At 44.9% G+C, this 16,500-nt stretch overlaps 1 protein-coding gene across 5 annotated transcripts in view; it reads left to right on the forward strand.

Annotated features, from left to right (window-relative positions):
• The window catches only part of Ldlrad4 (low density lipoprotein receptor class A domain containing 4), a 334,133-nt gene that overhangs the window by 100,766 nt on the left and 216,867 nt on the right, over positions 1–16,500 (forward strand). The window lies entirely within an intron of this gene.

Raw genomic sequence — 16,500 nt, forward strand, 5'->3', positions numbered from 1 at the left:
AATGAGAGAGAAAGAGCCGGCAAGCTGTATGAATTTTGCAAATTCCTATGCTGTCCCATGGACTACTGGTCCTTGCCTAGTGAGCGTGTTTCCACAGGTGCTTTTCCCTGGGGAAACCTGTTGGACAGGTACTCATATACTGACCCGAGACTAGGCTGCATGGCTCCCAAGGGACGACCTGAAAAGCAGCATGTAGCATGCAACATTTATTTCTGCTTATGGTTTAAGAGGGTACAGACCATTGTGGCCATGCCGGCATGATGGAATTTACAGTACCTTGAGAGTGTGGGAGCGAGAGGATGCTTGTGTCCACGTCAGGGGGTCAGGAAACAGAAGGGAAGCTGAAACCTGATTCAGGGTATTAGCCAAGGCTATCTCTCAGTGACCCACTGGGCCAAGTGACCCGCTTGACCTCCCCATTGGTCCACAGCGTCCCAAACAGTGCCACAAGCTGTGAACTAAATTTTTGATGCCTGAGCCTTTGGGGGATGAATTTCACATTTGACCTATACTAAGTAGCTGAAGGACAATGAGAACACGATTATAAGACATTGACGGAACTGTCCACAAAAGGGGTTGTTTAGGTAATGGCTTTCCTCTTCCTACAATTAGTTAATCCACGTGAAAGCAGTACTTTGTGATTAACCGCTCACTGTAGTTCTCTGCTGCTCTGGTTTACCAGTAATAACAAAAAGAAAGGGCTTACAGGTCTATGGCAGAGGAAGATGGCTGTGAGCATATCCTGGGGGAATCTAGTAAGTTGGGATATGATTGAAATGTTGGTCCTTGATCAGAAAGAATGTCCTTAACTAACTCTCAGAGGATACCAGTTCCTCTGACGTTGATGGTCTTGGCTTATGCGTTTCAGAGATTTATTTCAGCCAAGAGGCACCTGACCAAGGTGCAACTGAGACTTGGTTATATTTATTTCAGTCTTTGACTTTTGAAATGACACAATTATAGGATATTTTTAGCTTTCGATGGTGCGTGGAGGGTGTGAGCTGGAGGTGAGTAGATGTTAAACTTCAAACTATGGCAAGACTTCTTAAAGGACAATCCCTTTTAAGTGATATGCAGGCTTGGGCATATAAGATCCTGGCCAGGCTCTCTTTACCCAGGATAAGATCTCAGCTTCTCTGAGCCATTTTGGGAAGAGGTATGTGTCAGAGTCAGACTGAGAATAATGATGCCCTGTAGGATATCTCTTAGAAAAAAGTCTCCCTTCAGAGGGATTGTCGTCTAATTGTGGGTTCAGTAAGGTGAATGCAAGTGAAGAGCTATGCGTACGACTTCATACCAAGTGATGACATCTGGCAACGCTAGTGATGGTCCTGTTTAGGTTTTGCTCTCCATGCTGTTTCTTAATCCCTGTGCATACGTTCATTCCAGGTATCAGTACTGAAAAAAAGTCAGCCTGACAACAAAAGATCCTTGCATTCCTTTCAGGTCACAGCATTTTCAGAATAACCACAAATAACCATGGGCAGGGACATAAGTAAAAATGCTGATTTTTCACTTTGAAATATATTTTTCACTTTTAAATATATCATCCATCTAAATCATTTGCAGAGATCACTGACTTTAAAGGAAAGTATTCACTATCATTTAAAATAAAAGGCAGAGAAGAGACAAGCACAGTGCAGGGAAACTGGACACCTCACACAAGTCTTCAACTGCAGAGCCAACTGGGTAATGGAGGACTGGTGTGCACTCCTTCACACTGCCAGTAGGAGGCGCTGTGAAGGTGCCTGTTCCTGGCTCCAGGGAGAAGCTCTGGGGATCCTCTCACCTTTCCTGCCTTTATCTCTAGTGATCTCTGCAGAACACCCCCTTTTCCTTAGAGAAGGAAGGAGGTGGGTAGGGACCGAGTATAAAAATCCCACCAAGGGGCTGTAGTGATGGCTCTTCCGTCACGACTACTGGCTGCTGTTCCTGAGGACCTGGCTGGATTTCAAGCCCCCAGTGGCAACTTACAACAACCACCCATAACTCCAGTTCCAGGGGAATCTGACACCCTTTCCTGGCTTCCATGGGCACCAGGTACACACATTGTGCGCAGACACACAGGCAGACAAAAGACTCATACATGTGTAAAAAATTTACATAAGTAAAAAATTTTTAAAAAATCCCATCAAGAATTTCCTTTAAGGTTGGCACTTATCAAATGTGCCTTATCAGTTGCAGTTTATTGAGGGAGTGATTTGATTTGTTAGCAGTACGTGTTTAATGTTCTGAGGATCCAAACACACCTGCGGGAAGAATTCATTGCCCTCCCGAAGACACTTGACATGGCTGCGAGGCATTTCTGTGTTTTTACTCCAGGCATGCGTGCTTCTGAATGCAAGTGTATGAGGTATATATTAAGAATCAGTTTAATAACACAGTATGCCAACCTTTTTCAGATATAAGTTCTAAAATGATGAAAATGTTGGGCTTAATGGAAATTGTGTGTGCATATATATATATATATATATATACATATATATGTATACATGCACACACATACACACACATATATACAAAAAATTATGTCTAATTCTTATTACATATCACTTTGACTGTTGGTTCCATGGCTTTAAGTGCAGCTCTCTCCTTTGGGACAGTCAATTTCATCCTGGCGCTGAGTCAGATTTTGTTCCATTTGCTAAGAGATTAGGACATGGACCCTTGGGGCCTCTCCTGTGGGTTCTGTCATCAGTGCTCAGTGATGTCATCTTTTGGGAGGTCTAGATGGCATCATTGGCGTCTTCCTCCTTGCCAGATTTCTCACTATAAGCTGAGAAGGGAGTGCTACATGAGAAAGAGTGAGGTGTGTGTTTCCCAGTAAGTGCCCCTCCCTTGGTAAAGTAGCTACACAGCAATGCCTCCTCCATTGACAGGGTCTGTCCCCGGCTAATCAGAGGAGGCTTGTGGCAGATGGGTGGGCCTACTGTGATTGCTTTCAGCAACAGGGTTGTCTATAGGTGGCAGGTCTTGATTATGACAATTTAATGGGAGCCTAAATTTGCATTTGTAGCCACTGAATTCTGTGCTAAAGACTTACTCTTGGAACAGAATGTGAGCAAAGGTGTTATAGTAAGGGGGATAGAGAGAGAGAGAGAGAGAGAGAGAGAGAGAGAGAGAGAGAGAGAGAGAGAGAGAGAGAGAGAGAGGTGGGGTGGGGTGCAATGGTGCACTTCTTTAACCCCATCATGCAGGAAGCAGAGGCAGGGAGATCTCCATGAATCAAGGTCAGCTGTTCTCTCTCCATAGTGAGGTTCAGGCTAGCAAAGCTACATAGTGAGACCCTGTCTGTGGCAGGGGAGGGGATGGCAAGAGAAGGGGTGGGGAATGGAGAGAATATCTTTTGAGCTTTCCGTACCTGCAAACCAACCTTTCTGCTAGTTTCCTATAAGGTGTCTGACAGCTGTGCTAACCTGAGAATCTCCCAGTTTGCATGGGAATGTTTCTTTGGCGTGGTGCTACCACTGTCTTCAGTATGGAGTGCAGAATTGGACTTCTATAAAAACTGTACAGGTCACCATGATAGTGGTCACATCATTTAAGATTCCTTGCAGCAAGAGCTGCAAGGTGTGACGTGAGAATCTCACGGCCAGCTCTTGCTGCTGTTTGATTTGAGACCCTGTGCCAGTGGGGTGCAGCTCACTCTGTCTCCTTGTTTCATGTTTACAGCCAGGTACTGCAAACCGGAACTGAGCAGAAATATAAACTCCTTATTAGGACAAGTTCAACAAGACATGTAGAAAACCCAAAAGATAAAAGTAGAGAAAACAAGTGACAGATCTAATGGTGTGGGAGCCAATTTCTTAATTTTGAGAAGGGGAGCACAAAGGTGACAGACATCATAAATTGTACTTGAATAAATAGTTATTGGTCTTACAGGCAGGAGATACTATGGCAATTATGTGAGAAGCGGGTATGACTGGTTAGGAGCGCACTGGATTCTTGAATGTCTTCAGAGCAGAGTTTGATTAGAAAATACAGCATTTCTTTCTTGGTTGACCCCGAGTCATGATATTTTTAGGATATGCTGTAGTTATTAGGTTCATCATGAGATGCAAGCTGGCAGCGGATGCTTAGAATAAGATGGAGACCACAGGCAGGTGAGAGGGTCAGTGTGCAGGCTGAGAGTTACTTTTTAAAAAGAACCTCCTTTAAAAAGGACTCCACCAGAGGAAAATGAGGCTAGAAACCAAAGTGTAGGTTTTTCAAGTGAGTGTGTGTGCTTCAGTTATTCCAGCACCCAAAAGAGCTATGTCTCTAGAACAAAACCTGCTATGTGTCATGTTGGAGGAGGGTTGGGAAGACGGCTTCACCTTTTAACTCGGGTATTGTCTGGATTACATTTGGTTTATGACCTTGGCTTGAAGAGCTGTTTGGACGGCTGACAATAGTAATGCTAGTTCTCACGTCCATAATAAAATATGTAGTGTCTGGCACAGCACTGTCATCAAATCAATATTGCTTGTGCTCTCATGGGTACCTTAAGGCTTTATAGTGATAATCATTCTCATTAAAAAATGTGAAACCTTCTAATTGACAAATTAACAGCAGTAGAACACTCATGTGAGTGGAACGGCAATGCAACTTGACTCTTGAGTCTTTGCCTATCAAGATTAAAGGCCTCTGCAATAACCCCCAGGGCCATCAGGCTTCTTCCTTTCATCTCTTCTGGGTCCAGTCTTATTGTTAGGAGGCGTTAACAGGGTGGACAGAGATCTTCCGCTGAACTTTAGAAGGCTGCTCTCCAGTATATGTATACGATGATCATATAAATGCCCTACTCCCAAGAATAAGTATAACTGACCTAAAATGAGCTATGATGTATATCAAATGAAAACATTATGTAAGTGTGCCTGTGATGGGAGATTATTTTTGGTAAACTCTGCATATAACATTTGATCCAAGGGATGTGTGTTGAGGTACTGCTTGAGTTTGGCAGTGGAAGTAACAAGTATTAATTTATTCATATTTTTCATTCTTTTCTAAAGTGGACATTACCTTTTAAAAATGCTCCTCAAAGACCAGATGCTGTGTGTGTGTGTGTGTGTGTGTGTGTGTGTGTGTGTGTGTGTATGGCACATGTCACACAAGTAACAAGCACATTTTAAGATCCCCCAGTGGAAGGAGGCCCATTGCTCCCGACTTCTGCACGCATCAGGTTCATGGTGTTTTGCACAGCGGTTCTAACAGAAATGTCAATTGTGCGTGTGAAGTGTGCCGATGGTATGAGGTAGGACAGAATGGGGCCCTTATAATCAGCAGCCCCCAGCCTAGTAGGGAAACAGGATAGACGCCGAAAGTGGTGAGGGATGGATAAAAATATTTGGCGGGTTGCTAAGTTGTACAGGACAAACGGTGAGCAAGGCTGTTCACTATGAAACAAGGACACAGCATGGGTGTGCAAAGTAGAGGAAGGAAGGCTGCATACAGGGGCTGCTGGGAGATGCCTCTGCGTGGCTTGCTTCAGTCTCCCCCCTGAAGAGGAGCTGCTGCCTGGCCTTGGAAAAGACCCTTGGATAAGGACTCGCCATGTGTTCAGCTTCAGTCTTTCTCTTTTGACCTTACTCATTGGCTTTCCAAGAGTAATTGTGTGTGGGTGCACACAGAGTTTGGTTAGAAAATCCTTGAGACTTCTTGTGATAGGCACCCCTCTGGATGAAATGGCATCAGTCTGACAGGCCTTTTATAGGAAACACTTCCAGCATCAAATTAATTTCCCTGTATTAGTGACTGACATGGGAGGGCCTGGCCCATTCGGGGTGGTGCAACCCCGAGGCAGGTAGTCCTGAGTTATGTGAGAAAGCAGCGGGGAGCAAACTACAGCTGCAGCAAGTCAGCCAGTAGCTCCCCTCCATGGCCTCTGCTTCAGGCTTACTTTCAGGTGCCTGCCCTGCTTGAGTTCCTGCTCTGGCTTCCCACAGTTGATGGATTGTTACCTGGAAGTGTAAGATGAGATAAGCCCTTGTCCCCAATGTCAATGTTGTCTTTGGCTATGGCGTTTCTCACAGCAGGAGAAACCTACCAAGATGAGCGTCTTTACTGTATTCATCATAATGCCCAGTCCTGAGCAAAATCTTCCGGGGGGGGGGGGAGGAAATGCAAATGAACTCCTGCCCTTACAACTGTTAGGATGAAACGAAGGGAGCTCTATGTGCAGGAAAAATAGGAAGAATGCAAACATAAGAAATAACGACTGGGGCTGGAGAGATGGCTCAGTGGTTAAGAGAGCACTGGCTGCTCTTCCAGAGGTCGTGAGTTCAATTCCCAGCAACCACATGGTGGCTCACAACCATCTGTAATGAGATCTGGCACCCTTTTCTGGTGTGTGGCATACATGGAGGCAGAATGTTGTATACATAACAAATAAATCTTTAAAAAAAAGAAATGATGACTGTAAGTGAATTAGTAGCAGCTGTGCAGAGCTGGCGTGTAAGAGCTATGAAATGTGAAATATTTGTGGGTGTCGTGGGTTCAGGGCTGACTGGAAACTAGAAATGGCGTCAGACTTTGCAATCCTTTCTGTCCTTCCCATGAAGTTGAGGAAGTTGAATAAGACATTTCCTTGAAAATAAGATGTGTAGGTTCTGTTGTTGACAAATTATGGCTCGTGCGCGGGCCACATAATAGCTATAGTGCTTAACTGTATCGGTAAAGTCTTACCGCAACATGGCTACACCAGTCTGTTTTCATGTTGTTGTGTGGCTTCTCTGGTACTGTCACGACAGGGTTGTGGAGGAAGACAGAGACTACGGAGCCGTGTATAAAGCTGTTTACCATCTGGCCCTCTGTAGACGGTTTGCTGACGGCACCAATTGCCTTTTCCTGTAAACAGAAAGTAAACACATGTAGGCAGTAAATACTGACAACTGATTTTCTGGCTTGGGTCTCACAGACTAACAGATTCTAGAGGTTCTGGGTATAAGCTTGTCTCTGCATCTATTCCTAATTATTTTTACTATTTTTGGTGGAGCACTTGACAGCTCATTCTCCGTTGGCATATTCTGCCTCAACTATTTTAGTGTGTGTGCGCGTGCGTGCACTAGCACGTGTGTGTGTGTGCTTGTGTATCTTTTAAGTAAATGCACAAATTCTTTGCACTTAATTAACTAAATAATTTTCCCATTTGCTCACATATAGACTATGATGTTTTCAAGTAAGATTATGGTACCCCATTCAATAATCTACCCTCTACATCTTTGCTTATATTTTAATTTAGGATATTAATATGCTAACCCTTTTGAAAAAGGTGCAAAGTATATTTAATGAACCTAACTTGGTTTTGAATAATATACTGGCATATGACATAATTTTCAACTATTTGATAGCTCAGGTAGAACAAGCATTGCCTTTTTATTAATTTGATGCCCTTATCTGAGAAAGGGACACTACCTTGTGCGTTTTTCTTAGAAAGAGATTTTAAGGCTGTTTGAGTTACTTATTTATAGAAATTTTACATTTGTTTTTATGTGTGTGTTTGCATCTGTGTTAATGCCTGCCGGGTGTAGGTGGGCATCCATGGAGGTCAGAAGAGGGGGAGCTGAGTCCCTGTAATGCGAGTCCCAGACAGTGGCAATCGATCCAGTGTGCATGTGGGAACCCAGTTTGGGTGCTCTGTAAGTACTCACTGTGTACCACTGAGCCAGCTCTCCAGCCTTCAGCATGGTTTTTTTTTTTTTTTTAAATAGTAAATCCCTGAGTTTCCCCAATTCTGGTAAAATGATTCATGGAAAGCCCATTCTTTAGTAATGCATCACTATTTACAAACATTTGGTTTGTAATTTGTGTCGTTTGCACATTTTCCACCATTTGTTTGATCCTCAAATATGTAGAATTTGCTTTCATGTCTTGAGAAGTTTGAGAAGTCAGATGTGGAGGAGATGATCATGTTTATCCGACGGCGAAACCTGAAATGAATCCCTTTCTTCCCCCTTCTTTGAGATGGCCTCACTATGTAGCCTCTGCTGGCCTGGAGCTTACTGTGTAGATCAGGAGGGTCTCAGACTCATGGAGACTCACCTGCTTCAGGCTCCCAAGTGTTGGGATTAAAGGTGTGCACTACCATGCCTGGCAATTTCTCCTTTAAGGAAATATATCCTTACGTAGGGTTTCATTATGACATTTTCTAATGTATAACAACATGGCTTTCTGTGGTGCACCCCATTTTATAATGCATAACAACATGGCTTTCTCTGGTGTACCCCAATACTCATTCTTATCTCCCTGGCTCCTCTAGTTGGTCCCTTCTACTTTCATACATAATATCGAAGTTCCACATTTGGGAGAAAATGTTTTTCCTTTGTGCTATTGAACTTAAGTGATGAAGGTCTAGACTGTCCTGTTTTCTCCAGAATGAGACATACCATGATGTAAGATACAGGCTGTGTGTGAATAAGACAGATGCTGTGATGTAAGATTCATACTGTGTGTATATATCAATCAACTTTTATTTACTTATCTATTGACAGCAAAACTGATTCCGTATCTTGACTATTGTAAATATCGCCACAACAAATGTCTGTATAGGTATTTCTGTGGTATATTGACATTGCGAGGTAAATTCTCAAGAGTGATATAGATAGCTAGAACAAGCTGTAATTGTGTTTTTAGTGTTCGGAGACACTTTTGTGCTGATTTCCAGAGTGGCTATTCTAATTTACATGCTTGTATTTTTTTTTAAGTGTTCTGTTAATCTGTTCTGATCTATCTAGTCGTCTTCAGGGGACAGAAGGAACTTAAGGATTGTGAACACAGTCTGCTTCAGAGGCCTGAGGGGAGGGTAGTGATGGGCGCTACTGCAGAAGTGAGCGCAGTCTCCACCTTCGCCTTGTGGAGAAGCCTCTAGGGCTGAGTTTACTGGATTCTAGGATCTCACTGCTCATAGTTGGAAACTAACCCGCATTCAACACCCCTGGGAGTTGTTTGGCAATATATCATTTTAGGCCGTCTCAGATCTGCTGGACTTGACTTTGGTTTATCAAAATTCCCACAGAATTCACAAGCATATTAAAATTTTGGGAAGCTCCAGCTCAGGACATTAGTTTCCCAGAAGGGGTCAATGTCGGAATCACCTTTGGAGCTATGAAACAGTACAGAGCTGTAGTCCCAGCTCCCAGGGGTACCAGTCCGTGAGGTGCGGACCCATTGTGTGATGGGATTCCTCTCTGATTGGCTGAAGGGATGTTTGAGAAGGTGGAAGTCACAGCTGACTTTACTCACGTAGGCCAGCTGGTCTTATTCTCTGAGGTTCTGTTTCGTTTCTACAGGGTTCATGGAGGCCCGCAGGCACAGCTTCTGGCATGACTGGATGTTTGCAGGCAGTCTAGATACCCAACCTCCATTCCTTTCTCTTCCAGTTCCCATGGAAACAGATGGGGGAGGGTGTGGAGACTGGGCATGGTGCTATCTTTACCCCGTTTTTTGGTGATGGAAGGTCTGTTTCCATGGGAACTAGAAGGGAAAGGGATGGTTGTGGAGTAACTAGACTGCTTTTAAATTTCAATGGCAGCCTCTGTACTCTATAAAACCTACTTTGCCCAAGTTTACAGCTAGGCCAGGAGAGTTCTTGTATCTCTAAATGTAGCTACATTTATCCGTAGGGGCGGGGGGGGGGCAGTAAGAGGAAGCTCCATAAATATCCTTGCCAATATTTTCTTTTTCTTCCAGGAAACCATTTTTAGGTGTTGGCATAGGTTATTTAAAAACTGTCTTCAGCTATTATTTTTTGTGTGGTTTTATTGAACATAATAACATGGTTGTATTCAAAGGAAGTATATAGAGACGAGTCATTTCAGGTAGGAGAGAGTGACTTCTCGGATGGGGGAACCCTTGTAGCTTGTTAGTCATTGTGCATTACACAGTGGCTGACTCTCTCGGATGGAATGGAAAGGCGGTCTAGGGCCTCAAGGGACATATGAGGGGCCAGGGTCCCAGAGTAGTCACATGACTTAGATGGAGAGGTTTCGTCAGCAATAGGAAGAAAGTAAAGCAACAGTACTGACATCTCTAACTATTTGACGACAACACTAATTTTTATATTAGTTTTTATTGAGCTCTACATTTTTCTCTGCTCCCCTCCCTGCCTCTCCCCTCCCCTTCAACCCTCTCCCAAGGTCCCCATGTTCCCAATTTACTCAAGAGATCTTGTCTTTTTCTACTACCCATGTAGATTAGATCCATGTACGTTGACGACCACACTATTTTTTTAAATATTTATTTATTATGTATACAATATTCTGAATATGTGTGTATGTCTGCAGGCCAGAAGAGGGCACCAGACCCCATTACAGATGCTTGTGAGCCACCATGTGGTTGCTGGGAATTGAACTCAGGACCTCCGGAAGAGCAGGCAATGCTCTTAACCTCTGAGCCATCTCTCCAGCCCTGACGGCCACACTATTAAACCCTGATGAAGGCAGGCCTTTGGTTAAATCAGTGGGCGTTCAGCTGTGTGTTGGAATCCATTAGGACCTCCCTGCTGTTTCAGCTTTCCCCTCTCCTCCCTTTACCTAAGCAGCTTATCTTCTCCCCCTAGACCCTTACCATTGAAGGACCATGCTGCATCTTCTTGAGGCTCTAACATCACACAATGCTACCCTGAGCCCCCGCCGTCTGGGAAGGAGTCACTAGGTGTCCATGGAGGATGCACGGGCCTTTTGTGTCATTCCCTCATCCTTCATCACTCTGCCGTGCAGTCTGTGAGTGCCGCAGTCTAGGGAATGGAAGACTGAGGCTCAGGCAGGTTATGTCGTGTGCCTGAGGAGGTTTTGGTGAGCTGCTCAGCCGGCCTGGCATTCTGACTCTGGTGTATGACTCCAAAGCTGTGTGTGTCCCGGTGTTCATGGCGCCCACATAGTGGTAACAGTTGTGCAGATGCCAAGGGAATTTTAGAGAGAGTACTTGTCTAATGAGAGCCCCCGTTAGCACCCACCCCTTCATTCTGTTTATCATTTCCTCCAGCCAGCTAAAAGCGCCACAGCTTGCTACCCTGCGAGGTATGAAAGTTGTTCTTCATGGGTGTCGTTTGGGAGGCCGTGTTTACTTTTCAAAACTGCAGGGAGAAATGCGAAGACGGGCTGTGCACTGTAATAAAGTCTCCTTCCAGCCACATGTCTCCGGCTTTCTCCTTCCTGCCTCTTTATTTTGGCTGCCCAGGGCTTTGGATCCCCGGGCCTCTGGCTGCAGAAGTTTGCCGAGAAAAAGAGTAAGAGTTATGTCATTTCTTAGGTGTTGACTCCAGGGTGGGGAAGGGAACAAATAAGGGTTGGATTTTGGCAGGTTAAAAAGGCAGGACTGAAGGTGGCATAGTTTTAAGTTTTTAAAGTCTCTCTGTGTGTGGAGTGTGTGCGCGTGTGGAGTGTGTGCGCGTGTGGAGTGTGTGCGCGTGTGGAGTGTGTGCGCGTGTGGAGTGTGTGCGCGTGTGGAGTGTGTGCGCGTGTGGAGTGTGTGCGCGTGTGGAGTGTGTGCGCGTGTGGAGTGTGTGCGTGACTTGTGCACAGGTGTCCACAGAAGAAGCCAGGTCCTCTGGAAGAACAGCAAACTCTCTTAACTTCTGAGCCATCTCTCCAGCCCCAGGTTTTAAATGTAGAGGAGGCTGGCTGTCAGACTAGGAGGGTCCATGTTGGTGTGGTTAGTGTGTGATTTCAAGCTTCAGGTTTGGTGGTCGTTGCCTCTTGTATCTGGAGTTCTTCTGGCATCTGGGAATTCTGTGGCTTGCGTCTGATTATAGATACATTAAGGCAGATATCACTAAGTGTTGAATATTGAATGTATGTAACAGCTTCTTGCTGACTTGAGCACCCTTAGGAAAGCAGTCGCCCCTTCTAGCTGCTCATTGGTGCTTCTGTAGCCTGGCAAGGTGGCCAGGTGCGTGATGCAGGTGCGTGAGAGGCTTCTCTGATCCTTCCAGGTCCTGTGTGGAAACGCGGCTGCTCTTCAAAGCAGACATTCACGACTCCTCCACATCCAACCTCCTAGGAAAATAAGAGACCATATCGATGTTTCCCTTAAGATATGTGGAGTCGGGGTGTCTCATCAGATGGTTTGGGGTGACAAGGCTTCTCACAGATGTAGCATTCGGTAGTGTAAGTAGTGGCCAGTGAGAGCTCATTTGTTACACTCTTGGGCCAGTTGCTGCTGGAGTTAGCTCTGGAGCCAACCTTGGACAGTACCATTTTGTGTAGCAGCATTTAAACATCCATATGGTTCATCTCTTTGGATTTCTGTGGGCTGAGTAAGTTGTTCCACCAATAGAGGCTGACTGGGTTTTAGAACTTGGTATGTCTCAAAAGATGGCTTTGCGCTTTGCCCATTGAATTCCAAGCCATTCTCTTGCAAGCCTCAACTAGATATTATCTTGAAGTTTTGTGTGACACTCCACATTTCTCCCAGGTGGTTGAAGTATGATGTGTTATTAATTGCATATTTATTCTGCTTCCTATAAACAACAAGAAAGCACAGAATGATTGAATTGGGAGTGGAGGAAAGAGGCTGAATCTGTGCCCACAGTATAGGCCATGATAATCTTTCTTCTCCCCAGTGGTTAGCAAGACTTTAATGGGCTTTGGGGCTTTCATGATTCCTTCACAAGACAGCCTACTAAATAGCCCCAAGGGGTTTGTGCATGCGTGCATGTGTGTGTATATATAGAGAGAGATTAAGGAATGCTATGCCTCACAGGTATGGGGCACCCCCCTACCCGCCCCCCCACCACATACATGCAAACCTGTTGATCAGATTTTCTGCACTCCATTTTTGGTTGCTCTTCTCTAACATCCCACTGGTGTGCACAGAACCACTGCATTTACCATGGACAAGGCTAGACCTTGTAAATGGTCAGAAGTGATCTACGCTGGGTACCACGGGTGTATGACTGGATGCCAGATGAGCAATGGTGGTATGAGAATTGATTGTTCTGCTTTTCTCGAGTTTGTTCACTATGAGCCAGGAGTCGGCACTGGTGAGGATAGGACAGCCTGGTGTTTGGGCTCTGGGACACTCCTTCCAAGTTTGTCAGGAGAGGTTGGTAGCATGTTGGTGGCATGTTGGTAGCATGTTGTCTTTGTTTAGTTCTACTTCTGGGTGTTTGGGAAAGCTTGAGGAATGCTCATGAAGGCTGTAAAAAAAAACCTAGCATTTTACATGACAGCAAGTGGCTCAGGGATGCAGGAGAGAAGGCACACTAGCCTGGAGTGACTTTTCTGACAAGGAGATGTAAAACCTCAGATCCCCTTTCCAATGGTGCTTTCGCATTGTGATATTTTGGTATGAAACCATGAAAAGAGTGGGGTTCAAGAAGCCTTTTCCTTTTAAAGGCAGAATTCTTTTTCCTGTTGTGCCACATTTCACTCCTAAGCCTTCACCCACACATCTCTAATTTCATACCCTCTCCCTTGCTTTTTGCCTGTTGTTAATTTTAGCTGACACAGGGTGATTTTGTCTATTGAGAACTTTAAAAAAAAATGAAGAGAAATCAACTGACAAACCATAAAATGAAAATGATTTTGCATTCAGTTGTGTTACATATGGACCGGAGGTGGATGTAACAACTCATTTTCTCCAAATCCTAATTTATAAGTCATTTGCTGAGGAAGTTCGTAGTAACTGTAGGGCTGTGGCTCCTCAGAACTTACTGGATATTAGTGCTTCATACTTATTTTCTGTTTAAATGCGTAATAATTCATAGGGCAGATGTCATCATCCTTCATATTTTATAGCTGAGGTAATGGAGGCTACAAGTTGGGGCTGGCATATTAAGTAAGTGTTCTCTGGCCCAGTGTGTGGAAAACTTCTGTGTTTTAAATGGTGAAGGGCTCAGAGCCCACCCAGAATTGCTCCAGAGTTGGATCCTCGCAGCCATTAGCCTTCTTGACTATGGTGACCTTGGTACTTCTATGGCGGATACAGGGCCAAGGCAGTAGATTGAAAAGATGTCTCGGGTGTTAAAGGTAGGATCCAGGGCTGTCCAGCTTGTATTTATTGGGCACTCGCTATATTCTGGTCTCCATCGTCAATGCCAGGGATAGTTACAAAATCTTCAGGAGCACTTCTGTAGACAGACAAGGCAGAAAAACACGTGTCTTGTGTGTAGAAGCTTGCTTTGTTTGCTTGCTTCTGCCTTCTTCTAATATGATTTCTGGTCAAATAATGGCCACACAAATTGTCTATGAAATATTGTGTGCATGGAGCTTTTTTGTGGTGTCCAGTAGTCCAGGAAGGAGGGCATGTAATCATGACCAAGCATGCTTTTCTGTCAGGACCTGTTGTGAACTGTGGCTAGGGTGGCTAGGCAGGGAGGGCAAATGGGTTATTGGTCCATGGTCTCCCTTAGTCTTACACTCCCCACTTTGCACCCAATGCTGACCCTTTGCTGACCCTTTCGTTTGCCTGCCATGCCCACCTTAAGCCAATTTTATCTGAAGAAAAATTTTGTAGGAGATAAGGACTGTCCTCTGGGTTGGAGGTGGGAATGAGCCTTGAGTGGGGTGGGAGTAACAGAGTCTCACACAGCCCCCCTTTGCCTCCACAGTTCAAGTGTTTGGGACAGGTCAGATGATGTTTAAAGGGACCTTTAGAGGACTTTCTGACTCTTTGGCAAGCCCAGACCTTTTCCCTTCTTCATGTGAGCATCGTGGGCATGCCCACACGACCAGTTTTGACCTTAGGGAGTGCAGATCATTTCAGTATTCCATTTCCCAGACAGCAGGTTTGTACTGGTATATAATCCCTACTTTCAGCCCCCAGGCACCTTCCTCCCTGGGCCAGCTTCTTCCTTGGGTCTGTGTGCCTGTGCGGAACACTTTGGAGTTTGGACCTGTATCCAAATGCCTGGTTTTAGTCTTGGCTTCGTATACATCAACATACTAACTTTTGATTTCTTCCCTACTTTCTGTGAACCTCTGCAGTTTTCTCATCCATGAATGATGGATTAGATAGAGGGGTCCATATGGCTTCCTCTGCTGCTGGATTATATGAGGCGGTAATCAGACTTATCTATTCATAAAGGATAGTTTTATTTTTTTTTCATTTTTGGCAACCCCCCTCCCCAATTTGGAGTTGAGCATCAGATTGCACCTTATTTATGTTTTATCCACCGTTATGTTTGCCATAGCAACATTTTAAGGAATATCTTAATAATTGCTTTTCTGCCGATTATCTGTGTGTTTGAATCAGAGTGTACACACACACACACACACACACACACACACACACACACACACAGCACTTGCTTCCTGAATTAGACAGAATCAGCACCTGCTGAGCTACCCCAAGCTAGGATAGCTTTGAGACTGCAATACAAAAGCTACCTGCTGTGTTATACCCCCATGCCACAAAAATGAAAGTACCGTGGAGAATTCCTTGCACACGAGCTCAGCCTCCCCTCGTGGTAGGCGCATACTTCTTTGACGAACACGGAGACCAGACACCCGTGCAGAGCCTCTGTGGTTATGCACCACGTGCTTCTCATGCATGTTCGTCTTGTCTCCCTTGGCCTAGGCACGCAGCCACAGAGGGATATTCAGATTGGGAAGGTTCTTGAATTTCACCTTCTCAGTTTAGAAATAAGGAAACGGGAGTCTAGACAGGTGGAGGGACTTGACCAAGTCTGATACATGGGACAGAGTTCAGGAGTGGGGCTTTCCCTAGGCACTTGTGTTTTTTCTTAAACAAATATCATTCCTCCCTCTCTCTCTCTCTCTCTCTCTCTCTCTCTCTCTCTCTCTCTCTCTCTCTCCCCCTCTTTCCCCCTCTCCCTCTCTCCCCCTCTTCCCTTCTCCCCCCTCTCTCTTTTCCATTCTCTCTCTTCTCCCCTTGTCTTTTTGTCTCTTTTCTCCTTTCCCCTCTTCCCTCCCTTTCTTCCTCCTCCTCTTCCTTCTCCTCCTCACTCTGCTCTCCTTTCCCCTCCCCTCTCCCGCTAATCTTTAGTTGGATTGGCCCTTGCCCAAGTCTCTACCATATGCCCTTTGGGTAGAGGATCTAAGTGACTGCAGCCCATGTTGGATGTGGACCCCTTAGCTTTCTTTTTCTCACATCTGCCTCAAGAAAAATCCTTAGCCACATTGGGTTTAAAGGTACCAGCAGCATTGAGACATTCTACTAATGTCATGATAGGATTCTCAAATGTGCTCAATTTTCAGTTTGCCCAAGTTGAGAACCACCTCTTCAGTTTTGGGTGTTGCTTTTTTCTTCCTGGAGGAAATGAAAGGTTATCAGACATGGGCCATGTCTTGGACTCTGAGGCCCTCGATGGCCTGCAGCTTTCTGTTGCTTAGTCTAGCCATCACCTAGGTAACTGACACTCTGCCAGTGAAACAGTCGGCCCTCAGTGAAAGGAAATAAGAATACAAGCCCAGTGTTGACTCTTTGTATGCTATAATTTTTTTGCATATTACTTGATTTCGAAAGAAAGGATTTGGCACTTCTCAGTTGGGCTTTGGCCCCTGCGCCCACTGTGTGACCTTCCTGCTTCCTGGATTTCAAGTCTGTTTCTCTCATGGAGTG

This window comes from Arvicola amphibius, chromosome 5 (genome assembly GCF_903992535.2).
Source record: "Arvicola amphibius chromosome 5, mArvAmp1.2, whole genome shotgun sequence".
Taxonomy (NCBI): domain Eukaryota; kingdom Metazoa; phylum Chordata; class Mammalia; order Rodentia; family Cricetidae; genus Arvicola; species Arvicola amphibius.